The sequence below is a fragment of the Schistocerca cancellata genome, chromosome 2 (assembly GCF_023864275.1).
Source record: "Schistocerca cancellata isolate TAMUIC-IGC-003103 chromosome 2, iqSchCanc2.1, whole genome shotgun sequence".
Classification (NCBI taxonomy): Eukaryota; Metazoa; Arthropoda; class Insecta; order Orthoptera; family Acrididae; genus Schistocerca; species Schistocerca cancellata.
In genome coordinates, this window is record NC_064627.1 from 135545529 (window position 1) to 135560352 (window position 14824).

The 14824-nt window shown below is 41.2% G+C and overlaps 1 protein-coding gene across 2 annotated transcripts in view; it reads right to left on the reverse strand.

The window, feature by feature from the left end:
* Positions 1 to 2956: 2956 nt before the first annotated feature.
* LOC126161407 (dyslexia-associated protein KIAA0319-like protein) overlaps positions 2957 to 14824 on the reverse strand; it is a 161365-nt gene continuing 149497 nt past the window's right edge. For both annotated transcript variants that reach the window (XM_049917188.1, XM_049917187.1), the window contains exon 19: positions 2957 to 5982. The gene's annotated coding sequence lies outside the window, so the exon portion shown is untranslated. The remainder of the gene's footprint in view (positions 5983 to 14824) is intronic.

A 14824-nucleotide genomic window follows, 5' to 3' on the forward strand; every position in this document is an offset into this window, starting at 1 on the left:
GAAGCTGGCTAAGGTAATGAGGAAAGAGGTTTTTGGAAGGGTAGCAGGTGATCGGCGTGAAGGGAAGTGCTCCATCGCAGCGAGGCCCTGGACGTGCGGGATATTTGTGTATAAGGAAGTGGCATCAATGGTTACAAGGATGGTTTCCGGGGCTAACAGATTGGGTAAGGATTCCATGCATTCGAGAAAGTGGTTGGTGTCTTTGATGAAGGATGGGAGACTGCATATAATGGGTTGAAGGTGTTGATCTATGTAGGCAGAGATACGTTCTGTGGGGGCTTGGTAACCAGCCACAATGGGGCGGCTGGGATGGTTGGGTTTGTGAATTTTAGGAAGTAGGTAGAAGGTAGGGGTGCAGGGTGTCGGTGGGGTCGGGAGGTTGATGGAGTCAGGTGAAAGGTTTTGTAGGGGCCTAAGGTTCTGAGGATTCCTTGAAGCTCCGCCTGGACATCAGGAACGGGATTACCTTGGCAAACTTTGTATGTAATGTTGTCTGAAAGCTGACGCAGTCCCTCATCCACATACTCCCAACGATCAAGTACCACGGTCGTGGAACCCTTGTCCGCCGGAAGAATGACGATGGATCGGTCAGCCTTCAGATGACGGATAGCCTGGGCATCAGCTGTGGTGATGTGGGGAATAAGATTAAGGTTTTTCAAGAAGGATTGAGAGGCAAGGCTGGAAGTGAGAACTTCCTGGAAGGTTTGTAGAGGGTGATTTTAAGGAAGAGGAGGTGGGTCCCGCTGTGACGGAGGCCGGAACTGTTCCAGGCAGGGTTCAATTTGGATAGTGTCTTGGATCATTAGGAGTAGGATTAGGATTATTTTTCTTCATGGCAAAGTGATATATCCAGCAGAGACTACGAGTGTAGGACAGTAAATTTTTGACGAGGGCTGTTTGGCTGAATCTGGGAGTCGGGCTGAAGGTGAGGCCTTTGGATAGGACAGAGGTTTCGGATTGGGAGAGGGGTTTGGAGGAAAGGTTAACTACTGAATTGGGGTGTTGTGGTTCCAGATTGTGTTGATTAGAACTTTGATGTTTTGGGGGGAGTGGAGCTGGAAGTGGAAGGTTGAGTAGATGGGAGAGACTGGGCCTGTGTGCAATGAGAGGAGGTTGAGGTTTGTTGGAAAGGTTGTGGAGGACTCACTCACCTCAACCTCCCACAGAAGAACCCCAAAAGTGCCCCACTTGTGACAGGATACTTTCTGGGACTGGATCAGACTCTGAATGTAGCTCTCCAGCAGGGATATGACTTCCTCAAATCCTGTCCTGAAATGAGATCCATCCTTTACGAAATCCTCCCCCTCCATCAAGAGTGTCTTTCCGCCGTCCACCTAATCTTCATAACCTCTTGGTTCATCCCTATGAAATCCCCAAACCACCTTCCCTACCCTCTGGCTCCTACCCTTGTAAATGCCCCTGGTGTAAGACCTGTCCCATGTACCCTCCCACCACCATCTACTCCAGTCCTGTAACCCGGAAGGTTTACACGATCAAAGGCAGAGCCATGTGTGAAAGCAGCCATGTGATTTACCAACTGACATGCCTACACTGTGCAGACTTCTATGAGGGAAGGACCAGCAACAAACTGTCCATTCCCATGAATGGACACAGGCAGACAGTGTTTGTTGCTAATGAGGATCATCCTGTGGCTAAACATGCCTTGGTGCATGGCCAGCACATCTTGGCACAGTGTTACACTGTCCAGGTTATTTGGATACTTCCCACTGACACCAACCTATCAGAACTCCGGAGATGGGTACTTGCCCTTCAATATATTCTTTCTTCCCGTTACCCACCAGGCCTCAACCTCCGCTAATTTCAAGTTGCCGCCACTAGTACCTCACCTGTCATTCAACAACATCTTTGCCTCTGTACTTCCGCCTTGACTGACATCTCTGCCCAACCTCCTTACATTTACATGTCTGTGTGTGTGTAGTGTATACCTGTCCTTTTTTTCCCCCTAACGTAAGTCTTTCCGCTCCCGTGATTGGAATGACTCCTTACCCTCTCCCTTAAAACCCACATCCTTTCGTCTTTCCCTCTCCTTCCCTCTTTCCTGATGAAGCAACCTTGGGTTGCGAAAGCTTGAAATTTGTGTGCGTATTTTTTATTGTCTCTATCAACATATCAACACTTTCTCGTTTGGTAAGTTACAGTATCTTTGTTTTTATATATATTTTTCCCACGTGGCAAACAAATCTGCTCCAGTCCTGAATTCCTAAACCATTACATCAACAACCTGAAAACAGCTTTCGCATCCTGCAACTACCCTCTACCTTCATCAGTCACATAATATGATTGCTTCTGTTTTAGTCGTTTTTCATACAGCCGGGGGAGGGGGGGAACAGACGGCAGTGTGTCACTACCTTAACTGTAGTCATGGTAACGAGAGTGTGCTCTCTTTCCATGTGAGAAACCACTGAGCTTTCTGGTGTTAGCAGTATTCAATTACTGATGTACTGGGCATGACAGTCATTTAAATGAACATATATTCTGTTATAGGCATGCTGGCCTCAGATCATCAGATCCTTGTCAGCAAGCTCTTTTCAAGGATCCTGAAAGGTTTTTGCAGCTCAGAATTCCAACACTCATCAGGTTAACATTATCTTTCATAATCATATAGTTGAGAGATAAGTATCATTTGCACTAAGTGTATTAAAACATAACATATATTAAAAGAAATACATGTGTGTATACATACAAGCACTTTCAAACCAAGCGTTTATGCAAACATGCGTGCACGCACCCACACACACAGAGAGAGAGAGAGAGAGAGAGAGAGAGAGAGAGAGAGAGAGAGAGAGGGGGGGGGGGGAGGGAGGGAGGGAGGGAGGGAGGGAGGGAGGGAGAGGGGGAGGGAGGTGGTCGGGGCATGGTGGGCGGGAGGGGGGGGGGGAAAGGGAAGGTAGGGAATTCATATACATAACAGGCTTTCTCTGGAATAAAACAGTGATTTGTGCAGGCAACAAAGATGATATATTTCAATTACATCTTACCAAAATAAAGTTTCAGTTCCTAAATTACATGCCAGTTGTACAATTTTGTAACACTGTATGTGCATGATGTGTTTGAAGTATAAAATATTTCTTTTCAGACTTGAAATCCAAATATCACTTAACATCAATAACCGTTACAACAAATACATAAAAGTAAACTATATTTTAACAACATATATTTTTACAACTTATCATAGTGATGCCGGTTGCCTTGTATTCCTTACTGCTCATAGCAATACAATACATGAAAAAAGAAAAATTTATTCATACAAAACAATGACAATATTGTCTCTTACATTGTTAATCAAAAATCAATTCCAAAGTTACAGGAAATGGAATGAGTTGTGATAAAGAAATAAAAAAGGGGGAAATAGAGTCTTCTCAGTAGATGACAACTTTTTCCTCTGCCCTATATGAAGCTATACATTACAAAAACCTTTCCTTTAAGCAGTAAACAAGGGATGGATTTACTTTTGCAAAACATGGTACGGATGAACATATATCACACAACATAAAGGAAAATTATATTTTCGTTCATAGAATTATAAACAATACACAAATATATGAAAACTGTGTAGATTAAATGACTAGAAAAACAGGGTGTTCTTACAAAACTATGTACTAAGAATAAAGAGATAAATTTGTATTAAATGACAGCAACTATTACCACTGTGAAAAATATCACATGGCACTTTTCTATTATAGGCTCTTTGTGCAATACACAATAAATAAGTCAAAATTTTAGTGCCTTGGAATCTCGTTGCAAAAGAAAATATATAAAAAAGATCCACTATGTTTCATTTTCTGTTGCCTAAATGACATCAGCTAATAAATGCATGTTTACTACATCAACTATTGTCATATACACACACTGCACATTGTGCATGATGTTATATATCTGTCGTTGTTGCTAATGTAATTGTTTCAAGCAAAGCACCATATTTCTTGGGTGATGGACGGTCACTTGTGGCAAATATTTGGGCACTATATATTCCATCATCCTTATCAGTCTACATTTTTGAATTATGGTACAAGACAAACTTTTTTTTCACTTTGTGAATGGCAGCTCCTTACTCAATTTCAAAAGATGAGATACAAACAGGGAAGTATTCTGGACAGTGAAAGTTCAAATACACATAAAATGCTCTAATAATTTCCTCCAATGAAAATAGGGCTAGTTTTATTAACAGGCTCACACAACTGAATTTTTTCTCTCTCTTTGTGATCTGTGTATTTTGAAAATCTTTTAACAAATAAATCATCTGAACAATATGATGAAATCTTGCAATATTAAGATAATATTTTATGCGACAGAAGAAGATAGTACTAGTTAATATTTCAGCTGGTGATTAATTCCGACAAAATATTTATTTCTTTATTTTTGCTATCTGCACAAATGATTGTACTAGTCTTATTAATTTCTCACACTATAGAAATTCCAATCTTTTTGGACAGTGTACAATTTAAGTATCTTAAAATGATCAGAAAACAATTGTATATGAGTTCTGAACACTATGCATATCAGACAACTCCTCTTTTTTTTGGTACAGTAAAAACAAGAAACAATTACAATGCAACAGAATATCAAAATAATAGCTTCCTAAGATCTTAAAGTCAACCTTAAAAAAAAAAAATATGTATATGAAAATTTGACATACGAAATAATATTTTTTAGTGTGCGTAGTAATAGCTATTAATATAATGAACAAAGATCATCACAGTTGGGTGTGATATTAATCTAAATATACATGCTCTCTGTAGCACAATTTATGCTATTGTACTACATGCAGAACTTTGTTTTAAGAAAAGGCAGCACCAAACCTGTGTGTCTTATTTGTTTGTTACACAGCTGAAGATGAAGCAATATTTTTCACAAGTCATAAATTAACAGTGAAATAAAACCACTTCTTGATTTTTGTGTGGCTCTTCTGTGCAAACCTATGAATTAAGCAAATGATTTGTTTTCAAAATGTATATCTGGTGAATGCTCTCCTGTTTTTCTGAACTAGTAATCTTCAAAAGTCAGCCAAAAGGAATGCCACACACAATTTCTTATTAAGATAACTTGTGAATGAAAATACAATAAAATTCTAGGTTTGGCTACCACAATGACAGGGTTGTAAGGTGTATCACATATCATATCACAACATATTTAAATGTTCACTCATACCATAATATGGCAACTTTAGAGACTAACAATGGCACAACAACATACACTTATAAGCAATATAGAACAAATTAGCTTCTTCTTGGACTACGAAATCACACTTAAATGTTATATTGCAGTACATTTTCTCCCATTTCTTAAAACAGTTAGTCTTCATTTTACAACTGTGTAACAAAAACAAAATAGTTTGGAATACATACAGACACACAACTAGAAAAATTAATTCTTCTAACAAACAATGGCCACATTTTGAAGAAAAATAACATTGAACATTACTGTTCATATTGGATCATATTACTTACAACAAAGTAAGGCAAATTACATTACCATACACTCCTTTCTCACAATTAGCAAGTTCTCAGTATACTGACTTATTTATAACAGTTGTCAGGTCAAAAATCATATTTTATCAGTAAATTACATGAAGAGGCAATTCTTACATTCTGCCTCCGTTAGCTGCTTTTGGGTCTGCCAAAAAATTATGAAAAAACATGCACTACATTGTGTACAATTGTAATGCCATAATTTGTTCTCCAATAAAATAAAAACTTACTTTCAATAATGACGAACAGAAAATGCTTTTTCATAGCTTGCATTCAAACATTGTCCGTGTACTCAAGAATATGCATTTTCACCCAGACGCGAAAATTGTTTGCGATAAGCAAAGTAATAATAATTACAAACAAGACATTGTCACTGAAGTTTTGTAGATTTAACCAGCCATCAATCACAATTCAGGGTTGCTTCATAGCCAACATTTACTTATTCGAAGAAATCTGCGTAATAAAATGCAGCCTCATACAGGAATGTCAACACCTAAAATGAAATAAACATAAATAATCAATCAACAGAACAAAAATAAATAATTTTGATTAATTTTGCTTTCTTATTAGAGTTGATCTACTGACCACATACTACTACTTTTTTTCCCAACATAAATGTACTGATAGAGCACTAAAGGTGCTTGTATTTGCCTAGTAGAAGCAGCACAAACTGAATATGAAAGGGTGTACTGTAGATTTGTCCTTACATAGTCGTCATTATATCACACATGTCTAAGTTATAACGTCACTTTTAAAGGAGTGGCACCAATACAATAAACTAACTCTACAGGGGAAAGAGGACCTTGAAAAACCACCTTGACAGTGTGGAGTTTATTAGACGGGGCAGAAGCCAACCAGAGGACATGAGGCACATTCCAACTGGTAATCCCAATGGAGGGCAGTATCAGGAGGTTGATGGCCACATATACAAAAAAAGAATGGGATATGTAGGATGATCAGGGAACTGTTGAACACAAACTGCATAGGAAACCAAGAGTAGGTACTGTTGGAACTGAGGGGTTAGATACCCACTTCGGCAAGGAGACTGTCTACGGGTCTATCCAGAAGGTGGCCAGATGAACACCACAATGATTGACTACGTCTAACAATTTCAAAGCAGAAGTCATGGCGAGCCAGAACCTGGCAACCATATTCCAGAGGGATGAGACCAAAGGCCAGTAACTACAGAGAAGAGTAACACGACCCACATCTCAAGAGGTGTGGCGAAGCAAGCAGACAGTGTTAAGCTTCCACATGCAACTAGTCTTTAGCAGACTAATATGGGGCAGCAACATCAGTTTTTTTATCAAAAAGGAGGCCCAAAAGATGGGACTGTGCAACAAGTTCCTAGTGCTGGGTACCCAAGTAGAGTTCTGGGTCGAGCAGCACCACGGTAAAACAACAGATTGTCATGACCTGCATTTTTGAAAGAGAGAACTGGAATCCATGGGAAAGAGTCCATGTAAAGGCCCATGGATCGAGCCTTGGAGCTGACGCTACTGAGTGGGAGCTATACCAAATGTGAAAGCAATCACCATACAGCACAGGGTGACCAGAGCTCACTATCCCACCGATTATAATGAGGAAGAGTGATAATCATGTCAGAGCCCTTGGGGATGCCATTCAGTATGGCTTGTAGAGAAATACGAACAAGAACCCAGAACAATTGTCAGGATAAAAACTGACGAATAAAAACTGGTAGACAGCCTCAAAAGGCAGTCACAGAGAGTAAGTAAAATGTGATGGTGCCAAGCAGTGTCGTATGTCTTATGTAGATCAGAAAAGACTGCCATGATGTGTGGAAATTTAGAAATATGTCTGTCAGGATTGCTGTTTCCAACCAGGCCAGGTACTCGGTTGTGGATTGTTCCTACCGGAAACTACACAGATACGGGAACAAGAGGCTGCCAAGACTCAAGAACCCAGCATAATCTGAGGGAAACGATCTTTTCAAGCAGTTTGCAGAGCACATTAATGAGGCTAATTGGTTGGCAGCTGTCAAGAGATGCTGTTTTCTTTTTTCTGGCTTACAGACTGGGACAATGATACTACCTCACCATTATGAATGGAAGACACTTTCAAGCCAGTAATGATTGAAGGCCCTGAGTAAATGAAGCCTTGGAAGAACATTCAGGTGTCTGATCATCTGCTTATGAATTGAATTAGAGCCTGGGGCCTTATCTTGAGACAAGGCAACAGCCTGAAGCAGTTCCCTGTCAGTGAAAGGTTCATTACATGATTCAGTTTTGTTGGATAGAGGGTCCTCTTCAAATTGTCGTTTCTGCAGTAGAAAGATAGCTGCCTAAGAAGAGGATGGCGATGCTTTCACAAAATGGGTTGCAAGGTGATCAGCAAGAACCTACACATCAGAACAAAGACCAACCTAAGGACACGCCTCGGAACAGTTGTTGATCATTGGTGGTCCAGAAGTCTGCATAGCTTGGCCCACACCAGGGATGAAGAGCCATACATTCCTAGGGAGGAGACGTAGTTCTCCTAACATTCCTTCTTACTGTGCTTAATTAGATAACGAGCCTTTGCATGAAGTTGCTTAAAAGTGATAAGGTTGGTCAGCAAACGATGTCATTTTGAATGTTGCAGGGCCCTCCGGTGATCCTGAACAGCTATTGCATAGTCATTGGCCAACCATGGCACTTGCCAGCAATGGAGGGGCATGTAGGAAGGGCAATAGCAATTCCAGCAGTGTGGGTGATTACGTCGGAGAAATCTTGCACAATTTCATCGATGCAATCTGACAAAGAGGTGGTGAAGGTAACAGCAGGGCATACAATTGCCAGTTAACTCTTTCTTTGAAGCAACCAATGTGTTAGTCGGCCTGTCTGGCAGTCGCAAGGCAGAACAGGATCACTGGCAAGTGCTCACTGTCACAAACATCGTCACATAGTGACCCATAAGTGGTGTCATGAGACTGGGGAAAGAGATCATTAGACAGATAGCTGGAAAGATACTACTTAAGTGGGTAGGAATTTGGTCACTGAGGAGATGCAGATCATGCTCATTAAGATGTTAGTCCAGTAGAAGGCCACTACCAAGTGAAGTGACACTCCCCCAGAGGGGTTGAAGCACATCAAAATACACTAGTAGGAGAAAAGGGGGCAAAATTATTGGACTAAGGTGGTCAAGTCATGGTAATTAAGTGACCTGCCTGAAGGTATGTAAAAGTATCACATAGTGATCTCTGATGTCATCTGCATTCACACTGCTATTGCTTCCACCTTGGTACGAAGGGCAATCCTTACTTTGATGACACCTGTGTGAACCAATGTACAGACCCCTCCAGACGCCCTCTCAGGGTCAGCACGATTTGAATGAATGCAAGATAACCATGGAACATTGGGGAATGGTCATCAGTGAAGTGTGTTTCTTGTAGAGTAACAAGTATTGCATAAGAGGAGGAAATAACGTGATGTAGTTCTGGAAGGTGACTGTAATATCCCTTACAGTTGCACTGAATAATTATGTTATGGGTGTCCAGGTTAGGCATGAAGGGTTCAGGAGGGCTGGTCATGCCTCAGAATCACTGCCCGTCATTTATGGGGGTCGAACAACATCAATAGTTCAGAATCCAATGGAGTGGGGGGATCTGGCTCCTCTGAGGTCACTGGAGTAGCTTTGCCCCAATTCTTCTTCTTTTTCTTCTTCTCCTTTGTGGCCATTGGCAGCTAAAATTCTGACAAGGGCCTATCCATGATAAGCATGAGGACGGATGAAGAGCGGGTAGCCCTGGCCCATAGATTGCAGTTCATTCAGCCGTTGGCTGGTGTCGGACCCCTGATCTGACTTTCTAGAGAAGGGGCTTATGAGAGGGAGCCCTGTCACTGGTCTCTACCAGAGGAGGGAGCTGCTCCTCCAGTTAGATGTGGGAAGTGGTTTCCAAAGACGGTGCCACAGGAAACACAAGATAGGTGGGTGGTGGGAGAACTGGTTTTGAAAAAACTGAGGTTGTGGGAGTGATGGGTGGGACCCATGCATAATTAGAAGTCATATCAACAGGATGCAGATGTTCATATTTTTTATGTGCCTCTGTGTAATACAGATGGTCAATCAATTTTATGTTCCTAATTTTTTCTTTCTTTCTTGAAGATTGGGCAAACCAGTGAACATGGAGGATGGCAGTCCATACAACTGACATGCAAGAGTAGTTCTTCACAAGAGGTTTCTTTGTGGAGTGATCATCTGTAGTTACCACATTTTGGGTCTGCCATGTATTTGACCAAAGCACAAGCATCAGAAGCACTTCATGGGTAGTGGTATGTGCAGTTTCACATCACAGCTGTACATCATGACTAACTTTTTCCGGGAGAACAATCCCTTCAAAGGCTTCTACAAAGGTGCCTGTATTATTAGTATTATCCTTTGGATCTTTTTGGAAGCATTGGACAAAATGTATACCTTACCACTCAAGATTAACCTGCAGCTCCTCATCTGTTTTGGCTGGTATGTCACCCAGACAATCACATGCCTGAAGAACTGCAGATCGTGCAGCAAAGGAGGCTTCAATCAATAGAGACCCATAGTGCATTTTTCCCAATGACTCAACTTCTCCAAATTTATCTCCAGTATGTTCCACAAAAAATTATGGATTTGTTGTGGTAAAAGTATGCCCATCAGTTCGGGTACATACTAAGTTTTGGATAATTTTTTTCAGTCCCAGATGTGTGGCCTGTCCATCTTCCCATGGGGTAGCCAGGATAAGGAAAGCAGCAGGGTTACAACTGCCTGCACTGAAATTTTGATTCCTGTCTGAAGAGATGGTTGGATCAGAACAGCCTATTTTTGGTGTAATTTAACAGATTTCATGTGTGAATCATATGCCCTGATGCCACTTACCCCAGTCAAGAACTCTCTCAATGAGTGTCGCCCAGCCACGGCAAAGGCCATCTGGCACGAGGGCTGTTGCTGGGAGCCCAGGAAGATGAGCATCTACTCATTGGCATGCACTGGGAGCTGGCAGCTCAGGCATCCATAGTGTGATCTTTGTGTTGTCATGGGGTCAACCAAAAGGGTACTTAATGACCCTAACATGTCAGATTGGCAACTGCATTGGCTTTCAAGTGCAAATATGAGCCTATAGAAGTACTGTGAGCAGATGACCGTTAACACTGCATGCAGTGTGCTATTTAAGGTGTTCTTCCCCCAGTCAGTCCACACTACAGAAAAATTTGAAAAATGATGGTTAAACCCATCAGGGCACCACAAATTAATTTAGCCAAAAGGTGGTGAATGAAAGAATATTCCAAGACAGGAAGGCAGAACGTTGGGAACAGATGGGTCAACATCAAAGGCTGCCACCATGAGAAACTGAGAAAGAGATGGAATGATAGCCAGAGATGAGAGATTGCAGCACAGGCAAGAAAGTACACATTGCAATAGCTTGGGGCTCCGTGCTCGCCATGCACACACTCACGAAAGAGTCATGGGCTGCCTGAGGGCCCCATGGTTTGGTTATAATATTGCCCGAGTTCAGAGTGTTAATCAGCTACATATTTGTGTGTTGATACAATCTGATGCAGTACAGCCCACAAAACTGATATTTTGAAGACCCTGAAACTGTATTTCAGTCAATTTTAGGGTATGTGATGAATGTATGACATTTCATACAAAATTAAAAATTCAGAATCCCTAACTCAAAAAGGTGCAAAAGTTCAGGATGGTTCAAATAGCTCTGAGCACTATGGGACTTAACATCTGAGGTCATCAGTCCCCTAGAACTTAGAACTACTTAAACCTAACTAACCTACGGACATCACACACATCCATGCCCGAGGCAGGATTCGAACCTGTGACCGTAGCTGTCGCGCGGTTACAGACTGAAGCGCCTAGAACCGCTCGGCCACACCAGCCGACTAAAGTTCAGGATGTCTACAAGGTCCACAACAGGGATACTATATGACGAAGATGTCAAGAATAAGAACAAATATACTGAGCAAGGTGTTTACTACACTGGACTTACATTCAAGAGGAGATTCCCATCCAGCCACACACTTTTGGGTTTTCCATTACTTCCCTATTCCAACAAATGTCATAACAGTTTCTTTGAAAAGTTCATGACTGATATCCTTCCCCAACACTGGCCTATCTGAGCCTGTGCTCCAACTCACATGGCTTTCTATTTGATGTGTCATTAAATGTAAATATTGTCCCCTTCCTTAAGACCAAAGATGTGTCAACATCACAGACTGGCTGAGAAAGAGAAAACAAAGTGGTAGTGGCTGGTTCAATGGCCAAGCTGCTGCTGAGGCACTGTAATTTTACTGAGAAAGGATCAATCTCACAATTCTTGCTATGAATGTGAATCAAGGAACACTTCATTCTCTCTCTTTCTCAAGATTTGTAGTTCACTGCCAATTCCTACAAGGTTCTTTAACCTGATGCTGTAACATCCAGAGTACTCTGAAACTATTTAATTTAAAAGGTGCTGCTGAATTACTCTGGACGGGAAGTCAGGTAACTCTGAGAAACCGTATACTGGAGAACTAATGAATTCTCATGCTGTTCTAAATGTCCACCTACACCTATACTCATAAAGCTATGCTATGGTGCACTGCAGAGTGTGCGTGTGTACCAGTGTTATTTTTGCCCTTTCTATCAGGAATGTGGGAAGTAAGATCCTTAGTATGCCTCCATATTACCCTCAATTTCTCTAATTCCACTCTCACTGGTTATTATGCAACACATACATCAGACTCATTTTGGAATATCTGGTCTCACAATTTCAATGGTAAGCTCTTTCTGCAACATATGGCATTTTCCTTCATGTTTTGACTCCCACATGAATTTTTTAAGCATCTACATGGTGTTCTAGTGTTTCTTGTGAAAAATCATGCAACTGTTCTCTGTCTGTTCTGCTAATCTAACTTGGCAGGAGTCCCAAAATGTTGAACAGTATTCAAGTGCAGTTGAATGACAGTTTCGTAAATGAATTTCTTTGCGGATGAATTACACTTCCTTCTGATGAATCGTAGTCTGGGGTATGTATATTCTGTAACTAGAGTTATCTGGTTGAATGAAACAAAAGTTTCTTGGGTTGGCCACATTGTCTAACATGATCTGTCTTTTTGTCACATCAAATTAGACTAAAAATTGAAGGGAAAATGTACAATCATCTAAATGACACTTCTTACGGGAAAATTATTTCAGATAATACCAGCTGGATGCAGCTTATAACAACTGAACATCTTCGAAATTTTTTACAGATGAGACAGTAAATAAACTTTGACATCTTGCTGCTGCACAACCTGAGCTGTATGAACTTCCAAAGGTGCACAAGGAGGGCATAGCCTTTGAGGCCCATATTAAGCATAACAGGACCATGAATGTACCAGGTTGTGAATCACCTGAGAACAGTTTTGGTTCTGACAGCTGACAAATGTTAGCACATTAAGAATTCTGCTAAGTTAATATAATTTTTACAAAATTTCAGACTGACCTACTCAGATCTTATGGGCAGTTTCCATGTTGTGTCACTTTCACTAGGGTACCAATTAAGACATCCCTAGAACTAACTGGAAAGAAATTTGGATCCACGTGCTTATGGGTAGCCCACTGTCACTTATTGTTGCCAATATGTACATGGAACGTTTTGAGGAAAATGTGCTAGACTTATCATATGGTCACATAGGGAAGAATGACTACAAATGTTCTTGCAACACCTTAACTCTATCCACAACTTAATAACGTCCACCAAGGAAGTGGAACAAAATCCCATTCTTGAATGTTCTGGTACAGAGAAAACTGGATGGAACTCTGGGACACAGCATCCTCCACAAGGCATCTTACACGAACCAATACCTTCAGGTCTCCAGTTGTCATCACCCATCACAAAACGAAGGAGTGCTACACAAGGTAGTCCACAGAGCTCATTTGATCTATGACAAAGGAAGTTCAGCATTGTAATGAGCCCAAAGCCAGTTGACAGGCGGGAAGCCCCACCACAATCGAGAGCTGAGGAAGGTACACGCACAGAGAGCACTTACATTTCATATGCAGCATACTGGGAAAAACTGGCAGAATTTTCCACTGACACGCACTCAAATGTATATGTACAACCTGCTGGTAAAAATTATACTACTTCTAGGTCAGTAAAAGATGATCTGGGACTCTGGAAACTTGGTGTGTATCACATACCATGCAACTGCAGGACAGCATATGTCACATAACCATTAGCAAGGTTGAAGAAAGGTGCAGTCAATAAAATCAGCAACTGCTGAAAATTGCTGAGATCCAAACTCTAAAATGAGGTACGAAGACACAAAAATTTTGAAAAATGCATCCCTCTTTTGGGACTGTGTATACAAGGAGGCCACTGAAATCTGGCTATGACAGAACCTAATTAATAAGGAAATTGGATTTCAACTTCTCCAAGCACAGAACCCAGCACTGAAGCTGCTTCTGATGCAGCTGAGGCAGAATACTGAACAGACTGCTGACTGAGGTCCACCACTTGATTCCTGAGATCGAGAAAACCACCACAAACGACACATTTTGCAGTTTACATATGGGTCAGGAGTGGGAGGGGAAGTATAAATATTCCACCCTCCATCCCAGGATGTCAGTCAGCGAGAATAACCTGATGATGATGGCAAGTTACACCACCGACAATTTTTTCTATGACACCTGATAAGTCTGATTGTATGAGTGAGAGGCTTTCAAGGTCCAGAAATGCCTTGTGAAAGGTGTCCCAAATGTCACAGCAAGCATACAGTGTTCTATATTTGCAACAAGAAAGGGCATCTGGCTACCATGTGTATTAGGCATTTAGTGGCACAGATGATGCACCAAATCACAAAAGCTGTAAAAAATGAACTTCCCCAATTGCAAGCCACTGGTCTCATCAGCTCTGTCTCATCAAGTCAACATGCTATGCACATGGCAGATCTTTGTTTTCCCCTCATCATCCCAATGGGTGCACTCCCTCTTCCTGGGATCCGAGAGGCCTGCCCTTCATTTTTAACCTTTCCCAACCATTCCCTCTCTCCGCCCTTGAAAAATGAACTGTTAGTTCACAAAGCTAGGATAATGAGTGTACTTTTGTTTGTGTCTATCATCAGTACTTTTCCTCCTGAGGATAAGTACTGGCCAGAATAATGATTCAAAAAATATTCAACTCCCTAAAGAAAAGTATATCAACAATCAAAAAAATATAGAGCTACTTTTCATCTTAAAACCATTGTAATATTACATTTTTGCCATGTTTTGATCACATAGCCAGTGGAGATAAATACCACCTCCTTCAGCTTATTTTGAATGCAAAGATAACAACAAATGCAATAAGGCATATGTCAACAAAACAACCAGTTACTGGTTGTTAATTT